Source organism: Apium graveolens, chromosome 3, assembly GCF_009905375.1.
Source record: "Apium graveolens cultivar Ventura chromosome 3, ASM990537v1, whole genome shotgun sequence".
Taxonomy (NCBI): Eukaryota; Viridiplantae; Streptophyta; class Magnoliopsida; order Apiales; family Apiaceae; genus Apium; species Apium graveolens.
This window is the reverse complement of record NC_133649.1, coordinates 133163779-133176487: the sequence shown is the minus strand read 5'-3', so window position 1 is coordinate 133176487 and position 12709 is coordinate 133163779.

Below are 12709 nucleotides of genomic sequence, written 5' to 3'. Positions count from 1 at the left end.
TTACTTATGTCCTTTATCATTTATGATCTCGTAAACCCTAAGAGAACCTTTATGAATCTCCTTGCGCAATATTTTGGTTGACCCAGATTCTTCGATAACCCGTATGCCTTGTTTTGAATCAATCTTTGGAACTGCTCTGATCCCGAACTAGTATATCCTATCTATCATTTGATCAAGTTCTTTAGTATTGATCCATGTTTACTTTTGATTCGTTCACTTTCCTTGAATTCTTGAATTCAACTTAGGAATGATTTTTGACTTGTTTGAATCCAAATGATTTCATATTCTTGGTAATGATAAAATGAACTTAGTTAACTTTTCCTACTTCCAACACAAAGGTTTTCCAAAGAGATGGATTGGATAGAGACGTAAGAGACTAGTGGGACTAGTCCAGTCACATAAGAGGCTAGCGGGCTAGTCCAATTAAAGGCTGAAATAATGTCATATGTACCATAACGACCAGATGGAGGTCGGTACGGGCTGATCACCCATATTATATTTAATAGATGGATATTCCAATCACGGATTCCTTTATGTCTTATAAAAGAGAAAATGAATATAAACTTTAAAGCAATTGTTCATTTTATTGAAATAAAATGATTTGTATCTTCGTTATAATTATGAAACTTGCGAACCCTGTCAACTTAATTAGTTGTTAAATCTCGAAGCTCGATTAATAGCTTCTTTCATTTGAGGAACTCTTTTATAATCCTGCTAATGATATGTGATAAATGTCGGCTTTCACCCCACCCTGAGCCTTGATTCTTGAAATCCCAAACCTTCTTCATAACTTTTACTTAGCCAAATTTATATAGCTGCCACCTAGATAATGAATGTAGAATGCCTCAGATATTGATATTATGATATAAAACTGTTATATAGTTACTTTTTGAGCTTCTTTGCTCATTTATTTGCTTTGATCTAACCATGACAGTTAAGCAAGAAGATGGTCAGACTTAGGCGCACCGCTCGCAAGAGCGTTCCTGGAGGTCCCTACCATGTCGTAGGTTTCCAGATGCCAGAGCAGGTAGCAGTGTGTGTGAGTAGGCATAATAGTTGGAAGGAATGTATGTGTTGGATTAGATACAGTGGGTTATCTATCGGTTCCATGTCAGAATCGAATGAATTTGAATTTGTTAATATTTTGGGTTGTATTATATTTATTCTGGTTGATAGTTGTAATCTTGTCTCAAACTTAATCCTTTTTAGATCCTGTTATTATTATCGGGATTTATCATATTTGCTGTTATTATATTAGTTTTATGGTGTGTGGGTCCTCATTTCCTAACCCCGAGATTGAGGGCGTCACAAGTTGGTATCAGAGCTACATGATCTAGTCCCTGAGACAAGTTAGGATAAAAGGGTATTTGGGTATATATATTGCGAGAGTGTTCGACTCATATAGAGTTGAGTTAGACTATTAGGTATAGTCTAAGTAAAGTGATTAGGTCAAGGTAGCAACTAGAGTTAGGGTGTGGAGTCAGTTGAAGTCTTATTTAACCCTAATGCTATTTCTTGGATGTTGTTTTTATTTTATCTCAGGACCCTAGTAGTGGACGATTCAGACTCTGAGCATAGTTTTCCTTGTTCCCCAGTGGACTCTAATCCACCCCCTTCAATGAAGACCCTGTATGTTAGTTCATACCCTGAGGAGGACCCATCTGAGAGCAGTTAGGCCCGTATGTATGTTTCTCCCCTGAGATCAGATCCAGAGACCCCAACCCCTGAGCGAGAGTCTGATATGCCTGTGCTTGTGCCTGTCAGTGTTGGTGGAAAGTTGGCCCAAGATCGAGATTATGTTTACTCCCGTATTCCTGAGTTGGAAGCTTTGGTGGATAGGCTAGCTCGTGAGTCTAGGCATCAAATGTCGGTACTAGAGGATGAGTGGAGAGTTTGTATTCAAATGGTGGAGCAGGTTTCCCGGAGAAGATTGGAGGAGGGACCATCTTCCAGTGATGCTGATGTTGAGGCTCGGAGGGTACATAAGATCATTCTTTGGATGCTGACGGTGTTGAGCGAGATCCTTGATATTTAGTGAGGTTGTGAGCTCAAACGGGACATCTGGTGGAGCCCGTGGTTGTTATGTTTGTGGTTCTTTTTCAGCGTCGGTAGGCTTTGGGATACTTGGTCCGATGCCGGGATCCCTTTTTCTTTTCATGTTGTGTTGTATTTCAGAACTTAGTGTTGGTTGCAGTAGTAGTAGTTAGGTAGAATTTAGGGTTAGATAGGGGGATATTTTCCAGTTTTTCCTCTGTTTAACCCTGTTTTATTATTGTACCCTATAACAACACTTGTTGTACTTGAACTTTTTTTTTCTATGTACCTTTGAATCGTTAAATAAATCATGCATCTTGTTTTACATTGTGGACCTTGGAATTTTCATAAACTATTCTGCATACCATGTTTTCAAGCAACCTTACTTATTATCCTGTGAAACATACATTGTATCATGTGAGAACCCTAACTGATGAGAGAATTATGTAGTACTAGGATTGCATGTGCAAATTGGGTAAAGATTAAAACCCGTAAAATTATTTCTAAAACAGAATCATTATTATTGTATATCAATGCTATGCTATCGTATTGCTAAATAATTTCTCAATCAGGTTTATCAGAAAGGTTGTTTCTTATCATAACAAGAAATCAATCTTCTTCCACGAAGTTGACAGCTTCTCGAGATGCTTCTCCTGTCACTTAGGTTGATAGCTTCGGAGATGCTTCTCCTGTCTTTCTTATAACCTGCGTAATCTATATCTATATAGCCAAACATGTTAAGCACAATATTTTTAGAATAATTTACTCCAAGAGTTGGCAGTCCCTTAAGATATCTAATAATCTTGTTAATAGCTATAAGATTCGATTCTCTAGGATCCACTTGGAGCCTTGCGCTTCGGCATCTTGAGAACATTACATGTTGTCTATTAGCATTTGAGTAAAACAGTGAGCTTGTCATACCTCTATAGCTTGTCATTTTACCTGAGTTGTACTGATAAAGCTAAAGTGGTTTTTTCATTCTTTTGGTTTAATTTTAATAATTTAATATAGAATTTTAACCTTTCCAACACGCTCCTCCACACATACTATGCAACTACTTAGCAAATAATCTTGCACAAGTTTCTGTTAGTATACCAACATATAACATTATTATTATATCACTGCACATATATAACATTATGTTTGTGCCTGGTATTAAGTGAGTTATTAATATGACGAATCTACTAGTTCATATTAAACTGTAACTTCAGTTAGAGTGCCATACCATGTCCTTGACGATTTCTTGAGTAGTATACTAGTTCATACCAACCTGAAGTGAGCTTGTGAAGAAGATCTATACATAGTCCAATAGATTTGTAACCGCAAAGTCCATGAACTATTGTGCATTGACTTCCTCTTTTGACTCATCAACCAAGAGTACACTTGTACACATCTACTAGAGTCCAATTCCAAGTTTGAATGTGCATCAGGTGTCTGATATGTCATAATATCCTCAAGTCTCGTCACTGGTGCTTTCTGTCAGATACGGCTTCCAAATAATAACCTAGCATCCAGTTTGGCCTTGTCCCTCGTAACAATGCCATTGTCATCCAGTTTTTGACTTCTGGTTATCCTTGTACCAATTACAAAAGTGTTATTTGGTTTGGATACCAGCTTCCCTATAATCTGCTTGCTGACTGATTGAATTCATCTTACTTTGTAATCACCCAATCATTCCAGATCTATCAGAGCTTCTGTAACTTTCTAAGTTTCTTCTCCAGATAGAAAACTAGAGAAATAATCGTTCATGCTCAGTAGCCCTGTTAATCATTACTCCACAATCTGGATCACTTGAGAACTAGACTCTGGGAATAATATTGACATCAAACCCTTTGTCTCAGCAGATATGTTCTTTAGTGTCCTCTGATTTTTAATGTAATGTAGTGTAATCACCCAATCATTCCGGATCTATCAGAGCTTCTGTAACTTTCTAAGTTTCTTCTCCAGATAGAAAACTAGAGAAATAATCATTCATGCTCAGTAGCCCTGCTAATCATTACTCCACCATCTGGATCACTTGAGAACTAGACTCTGGGAATAATATTGACATCAAACCCTTTGTCTCAGCAGATATGTTCTTTAGTGTCCTCTGATTTTTAATGTAGTGTAGTGTTTCTGACTAGTTGATCCTTCTATTGCTCCCCCTAAGCTGTTGCTGGAATTTCCTGAAAATCCTTACCCTTACTAACTGGCTTCATTGAAGTAATGAGTTGTGTATTACACTGCCATTCTATTGTTTGGATATGAATCATCAATACTATTAATTTCTCATGTAACAGCTTGGAACATGGAGTTGTTGAACTATGTACTTAGACTTTCAATCATCTTCTGTTGATCAACCACAAATGCCAAGATCTTAACTAGTCTTGGCTGCAAATGCCAAGATCTTCAAACAATTGAAAACATTTCATTATTTGCTTCTGTAGAACATTCCCTCCAAACACTTTCAGGTTATCCAATGTTTGCTTCTATTGGCCATTAACTCATTAGTGGTCTTCATGTATACATCCTGATCAAGGCTTGATCTTACTTGTTGCAAACTGTTTTGACTACTCCAGCCCTTTGGTATTTAGAAAAAAAGTCTTGATTAGCTTGACATTTTCCTTGTTGCTTTAATCAAGTCTCGGTTCTTCCTCTGTACCACTCCATTATGACACGGAGCTCCCAGTGTTAAATATCTCTCAGAATGTTTGTCATCCTTCTGAATTCCTTCTGAATTCCAGATGAGGCAGTCCTCTCACTAACCCCTTTTCAGAAAAGAGTTCCTTGAGTTGATGTTCAAGGGTGAGAGCTTCCAATGCCATAGCTAAACTTTTGTCAGATGAAGCTTTACGGTAGAATCCATTGACTTCACCTTTCCTGAGATTCCAGTCTAGCCATGAGCATTTCCTTTCCTTACTCTAACAAGAGCAAGCTTCTCAACCTTCCTGCTTCAGATGAGATATTAATCCTTCATCAAATTGACATTTTATCCTTTAATGCAGAACTGTCTGATAAGAGGATTTATACCTTGATTCTTCAGCAAGAAAGATGCTTCAATTGTTATCAGTGACACCAATGATTAGTTATTATTAGTGATACCATTTGTTGAGTCCATGATGACATCTCTTTTTCTGCATAGCTTTGTCTCGCAAAGAAAACCTTTGTTGTCATCTCCAAAGATTATTGTCGGAATAGATTTTGTCAATCATTTTTTGATTATGAGGCTCTTTCTTTGATCATATGCCTTGAGTATAAAATACCAAGAATATATGTGAATCAATTAACCTGTTATGTCCTGCACTCACAAATGGATTACCAGTGATAAGTTGGGTCCAGATGAATTAGAGATTTTACTATAAACAGAGATAACAACAGCTGCAACCTTATCATTCTAATTCTTATCTTTGACTCACCATTTTCTCCATTTTGATATCCTTGACAAAATTATCTCTAGGCTATGAGAAAAATGATTCCAACCTTACATAAGGAGGAATAACAGTCTTTGCCCTATTGTAATTTTAAACATGCTTTTTCTACAATTAATGCAAGTACTAAAAGATGCATTCATGGCATTGAAATAAGCAAGAATTGAATTAAGAATACATGAAATTCATTCAGAAATATTATACATAAAAATTAAGCAATACATGCATGATATGGAATAAACAGAATTAACAAATAAATCACTAATTCTATCTGGTCCAATCTGTTGATGAATCTCATCTAGTTATCTCAATCCAATTATAAACTAATATGTCTTAACAAACAATTAAGATTAAATGAATAAATCACATTATAATAGGAAACAGAGAGTAAGCATAAAAAAGTCTTAAGTGCTGGAAAATATATATCTCACTAAAGCAATTAGCATGTACAACAAATATTCAATCACAAATTTAAGATCATCTAAAGTAACAAGCACAAGTTAAACATCAATCCTAGTTACCTTGAAAAATATTTTAGTGAACTAGTTCAGCATTATCTATGTGTGATGCTATCATGCTTGTGCGAGTGTCAAACATTTAAACACTAAGATTTTATAATGCATTAAATATTGAGAGCAAAATATTGTAGTGGTTCAAAAAATTGAAACCTGAGATATGTGAGTTGGACCATCTTCGGAGATTTCTACGAAAGCAAGATATTCATGATCTTCCTTCTCGTCATCTGATCCATCCCAACTCTTTCCCGATGTACTATAAGTTTTGACTGGCTGCTTCCCTAAGAAAACATTTCACCTTTGTCATAACTCTTCAACTGAATCTCTACTCATCCTTGTTTGTCAAGCTGCTTATCCAGTTGTAGCAAAACCCCCGATAGTTACTTGACACATATTGCTTGTCATACCTGTAGCTATCAAATATTTTTCTGTCCCAATCTCAGTCTTTTAACTGCCTCTTGAACTAAATCCTGAAGAGTCTCTACTTCGGAATAGATAGGCTTGATCCTTGGATATAGCTTCTGTATTCCGTCTGAATCTGATACGACTAAACTTTCCTGATATGTGAAACACTACCTTGGCATCCAGTCCCTCAAGTATTTCTACCTGAGCTTCCTCTTATTCATCTATCAGTAACTCTTACATTCTGTCCTGAGGTTCTAACTATACGGCATGTAACTGAGATGTTTGTATGTCCCCACTATTCTCTCTGACCTCCACAATTCCTGCCGTTCTGATCTCTATGATTCCCGGATATATGTAGCACTGGTACAAACCCCCATGTGACTGCATAATCTGGAATCATTAGAGTTGTCTTAAAATCTTCGAGAAAAATTGTACCCATAGAAATTTCATTTCTTTCCCGCATCTGAAAATCCAGTGGTATCCTATGGAGTAAGATTTTGAGGAAGTTCCACAATTTTCTTCTGTAGGTCTTGAAATCAGCTTCGTTGGAATAAGAAACCATTATCTTTAATTTTCATGTTCGAGAATTTTTCGTTTGAATAGCACATGGTCTTCGTTTTCTTCGAAAGATTAAAATCATTTTAAAACCCGGAGCAATCTTGGGTCTACTAATACTTAAAGAACCCTTAATTTTATATTTAAGAAAAAATTAAATTTCCAAAATTTTTAATTTTCTTAGAAAATAAATTAATCAAAAATAAATATTTACGAAAAATTTAATTTTAAAGAATTTTGAATTTTCTTAAAAATTAAAATAAAACATAAATTATTATTTAAGAAAAATTTAAATTTAAGAATTTTAAATATTCTGAATAAAAAATAAATCAGAAATAAAAATTTTGGGGCTACAGAATTGTTTAAGTGCTAACTTGCGACCTGGTGTATTCTAGGAAACTTAGTTGCGACCTCGAATGCAATGGAGAAGTTATTGGTGACTACAAGAGGGGTTCCGCCACTTAGAGTAATTTTCACAACACACTTACTTGCGACCTCTACCACACTCTGTTTTTCTTGATTTCGCAAGTTAGTACTTAACAAAATCAGGACCCTTGAATACTTGATAGCAGTAGTAGTCGCAAGTAATCAATTCTACTCTGTATGCCAGGCGCGAGACAATGGTGCCAAAGAAAAGAAAATGGCAGCCATTAAATCTAACAAATCCGCGCGTGCATGTCACCCCATGTCAACCCGCGCGGTAATACAAGCTTCCAAGGCTGCTTTGTTCTTTTTGTTCGATTTCGCGTTCGTGACTCTTGCTTGGCAGCTATTCCTTTATTTTGTCCACTTTGATAATAGAAATGAACACTTATAATAACCCAATTTAGGAGTGCCAAAGTGAACCTGGGGTGAACAAATAATTGGAATCGGCAGCTAATAATCCTGAAAATGTACCCGAAATTAAATTAAATTAATAACTTTCATTTACCAAAATTTTAATAAAGTTCATAAAATAAACTTATTTAAACTAAATTTATAAAAAAATTTGATAAATTAAATTTATAAGATAATTTTTTGTAAATTCAAATTAATAAAATAAATTTATTTATCAAGGTCACTCATCAATTGGAGTTCCAACAGTTTCCACACACTGAGCTGCCCTGGTTTAAGGATCCTGATTTGTGTATCAATCAGTCATCTCTGATACCAATTGTTAGGTCCCGAAGTATCGTAAAAGGGGGGTTGAATACGGTACTTACTAAATTAAAAAATTCTTTCAAATCTTTTATGAATATAAAATTTAGTGTACGGTTAGTGTTCTTGAGGTGAATAGTGTTTGGAACAGTAAAACGAGGACGAAAAGATATTCGGGGAAATATATATTCATATATAAATCCGTGAAGGTGTTGCTACAAAAATTTTAGGCTCTTTGTTGATAAAGAGCTTAGCTTCTTCTTGAGAGAGTTACAAGATTTTCTTTCTAAATTGTTACAACTGACAAAAGACCAGTATTAACTTTATAACTCAATTAACTATTAGTTTACACAATGTACAATAAGACATGCTATTAACCTTTACTAAACTGTCACTTGTCATTTCCATTTTAGGAAAAGTGAATCTTCTATTTCTGGCTTAACATATCTTTAGCATCCTGTGATTATCTTGATCTTCCTTTATCAATTAATCTTCACCATTGATCTTGCACATCCTTCAAGCTGCTTTTTATAGACTTGTCAATCCAGCTTGTTGGATTGTTTGTTGATTGTATATCTTGGATACTGAACTGGTCTGTATTTTGTACTTTGAGAATTTACCTCGAGATCTCCAGTTATGCATATTAAGATCTTGACATCTCGATAAGTATATTTACTTATCGAGATCTCTAATACTCTATAGTGAATTTGACTTATAGAGGTCTCTGAGTTCTCTAATGAGACTTTGGCTTGTCGAGATTTCTCAGCTTCATGTCTTCACTTTGACTTGTTGACAACTTAGAGTTCTCTAGTGAATTTTGACTTATCGATATCTCCGAGTTCTCTAGTGGACTTTGACTTATCGATAAGTCAGAGTTCTCTAATGACGTAGACTTGTCGATAACTCTGAGTTCTCTAGTGAAGAAATGACTTGTCGATATCTCCAAACTTCATGTCTTCAATTGACTTTTCGATATCTCTCTGAGTTCTCTAGTAGCTTTCCTGACTTCTCGATAAGTCATTTGGAGTTCTCGAATGACTTCTCTATAACACTAAATATGTGACTTGTAGAGATCTTGACTTAAAGTATTTTTATCTAAACATATTTATTCAACTCCAAGCTTCTTCAAAATTCTTCTGAGGCATGATCATCTTGATCTTCTTCCAGATAGAATCCTTAGGCTTGATATTGTTTAAGAAAAAAGTCTCCAGTCCACTCCTTTGCATTTTTACAGACTTTAAAATGTTACAAGTACAAAATACAAATTAAGATAACAATACAACTTACTTAGGGTTGACAAATTATATTAGTCTTGTTAAAGTACAAGTATGTCTTGCACAACAATAATGATATAGCTTTTATTTGTCTAAGAATTTAATTACTGGATAACGATTATAATGCCCCTAACAATATACAAGAGTTAAACCAGACATTATAATGTTTCTCCGGTGAGAAGTTAAATGGATATTCAAGGTGCTTGAGCTTCTCTGAAAATCTTTGCTTCTTGTTTTATCAGCTCTCTTTGTTGGAGAAGAAGATAAACAGAACAACTAATTGCTTCTGCTGCTTGAATGTAGTCTTTATATCAATTCAAATATGTGGCTAAAAATGAACCACATAAAAGAATTGATTGTACAATAAAATTGTGGTTGGGGAGTTAGTTGCGACCAAGACTTCTTCTTTTACTTGCGACTATAGGGAGGATAACACTTAGTTTTTATACTCACAAAAACTTATTAACGACCAGGTGATATCCTTGGATGCATTACCTGTTTCTTGTCACCAGAAGGAGTAAGATAGTTGCCTTGGTTTATTTATGAACTTCTAGTTACTTGCGACTGTAAGATGCACTAGTAGCTTGTTTACTTAGTTATTTTTCTCTTCCAGCACAACTTACTGGTGACTCCTAGTACTTGTACTAGTACTTAAAAACAATTGTACCCTTGTTTCTTTTTCTTTTTGTTAGTTTTCTCTTTTTTGTTATCTTTTTCTTTCCTTTTTCTTTTTTCTTTTCTTTTTTTTTCTTTTTTTATTTAAGTTTAAATTGTAACTAAATTAATTTATAAAATAAACTTAAATATAACTTATATAAATAAACTAATTTAGATTTATAAAATAAAATTATTTAAAGTTTATAAGATAAATCATGTTAAGTTTATTAAATAAATGTCAAAATTTCTAGACCACCTCTTAGTTCTTATGTTATCGCCTTTTCAATTAAAACCCCTATTCTTATTCTTTTTATATCTTAGCTCAACTTCTATTAAAGATAATCCAAGGAATCCCATCATTTGAATAATATAAGGTAAAAATTAAACCTCTCGGACAGAAAAAAATTTATCTACTTATCACGATGAATTATATTTGTTCGATACACTGTTGTCAATATAAATGTTGAGAAAATAATACAATGGAAAAAAATTACATTTTTTTTCAATAAATACTATTAAAAAAAGGGCTTGTGTTGCGTTGGCACTACATAGCTGAAAAAAGTTTAGATAGAGGAATAAAAACAGAACAAGTAGAAAAATATATAATCATTCCCTAGCTCTTCTGGGCTATCTATCAAGTGCGCGACTAAATCCTTCAATGATACGCAGTCAAATGCTAGAAAATGCATTTCTAATTGATAATCCTATTAATAAGTTCGATACTCTTGTTCCAATTGTTCCTCTGATTGGATCATTGGCTAAGGCAAGATTTTGTAACGTATTGGGGCACCCTATTAGTAAGGCGGTTTGGACTGATTTATCAGATTCTGATATTGTTGTCCGATTTGGGAGTATCATTATATTAAAGTTCAATAAATAAATTTATTAAATTTAACAGTTAAAATTTGAACTTGGCCAATTCCTCGAGCTGTTTAGCTGTATACCTTACGCACCCCTTCTCGTACTATAATAGATAAACGTTCAATCCAAGTACGTTCCTCAACTTAAAAATTCTTCTATAAATAATACCTAGATTCATTTCACGAGCTGTTGACACCTAATGCAACTGGTCTGGTTCGCAGACGATTAACTTCAATTCAGGTCTTCGTATTATAGCCTTGATTACATTGTTAAACTTGCAACAACTTTATTGCTTCGAACACTGACTGTCAATAAACAATTGTACTTTCACTGGAATCATTTCTAGTACTTTAGATAACGTCTTCTTTGCTACTACAATTTTGAATACTTCATTCACTGTTCTTCACCGACGCTTGAACATATAAATAAACTCATGTTAGTGAGTATAACTTCAAGATTGCAGCTGTCTTCTTTAACCTCCGTACTTGTACTGTTCTGTCTATCTTTAATCAATGCTAATACACTGAAAGTTTCCGGTGGTACTTGTACAGTGAATCTTCAATATTTCTGAAACCCTGAAAGTCTTTGATCTTTATTATTCACTGAGGCATTAATATATTAATGAACTTCTTTCAGTGACCTGTAAACAGAATTCAAGCCTTCTTCTAATCTTTTGATTCTTTGTATTTGCCATGTCTTCATTTTTTTCTGATTTCTTGTGTAGTCGTAGTATTATTAACCTGTCATGTTCTATTGTTGTTCTCGTATTGAGTTATCACGTAACTGTTCATACAGTTACGTAGTCTCACCAACAAGATCAACGTTGCTAATCAGGACCGGTGGTTGGCCCCCAACATTCGGGGTAGGGCGATCCACTGGAGTTGGAACGTAGGGTTCATGGAGGTCATAGCCACGCTCAGAGTTTTCTTCAGAACTTTCTCCATCATAAGAACTTCCATCACGATATTGAGACATCTTCCCTTTTAGATGCAGATCTTAATTATCCCTTCCTTCTAGCGCCAATTTGTTGACGGAGAAATTTGGTAGCAACAAAATTTGAGGTCCGTAGCCTGAAATAAGATCTACGATGGTGGTTCTTCGTCGGAAAACGTGAACACTGTTTGGTGGTTGTGATTATTGGTGGCTGAGATTGCTTAGGGTTAGTGATGGCTCATTTGCGCTCTCAACTTCTGACCCCTTGTAATTTGCCTACGTATCCCTATTTATAGGGAATCAAGCCAACATAGTTCTTGGAGAACAAGAAATCTAATAGGCTTAGATTTCTCATCCTGAGGCCCAATGGAAAATCTATCGAAAACCGTCTGCTATTAGCTTTATGAATGTCCGCCGATGAGGCCCTACCACAAAGGCCCAAGGCTCGCCCACAGCTTCGAGACTTCGCGGATAAGGCGTTTCCCTGACCAAGGATAACACTCCGCTACCAGCTGTTTCTCTAATCTATGGAGGCAGGTATAGCACTGGTTCACCCCAAATGTTGGACGCATCCTTGTCCCCCGGATAAGGAGCCTCTATTAGATTGCAGGACAAGTGATCCCAAACTTTTGGGTGCAAAGTGCAGGATACTCCAAAATCTCCCAACGAGTACACTCGTTGACTACAGGGACAGAGTTCCCAAAGCACATACCAGAGTTACCACACATCCCTAATGAGGACACTTATTGACTACAGGATGAGGCCTTCCGTCCCAGTATACCTCTGGAGGTCTCTGACCACGGACAACGCCTTTTTGTGGTTACATTACAGAAATGAGTTTTTCGATATAGTACTTGCAACAAATATGTTATTAATAATAATCATCTCGCTCCTATATTATCCCAATAAGTCGTCCAATTAATATGTTGAA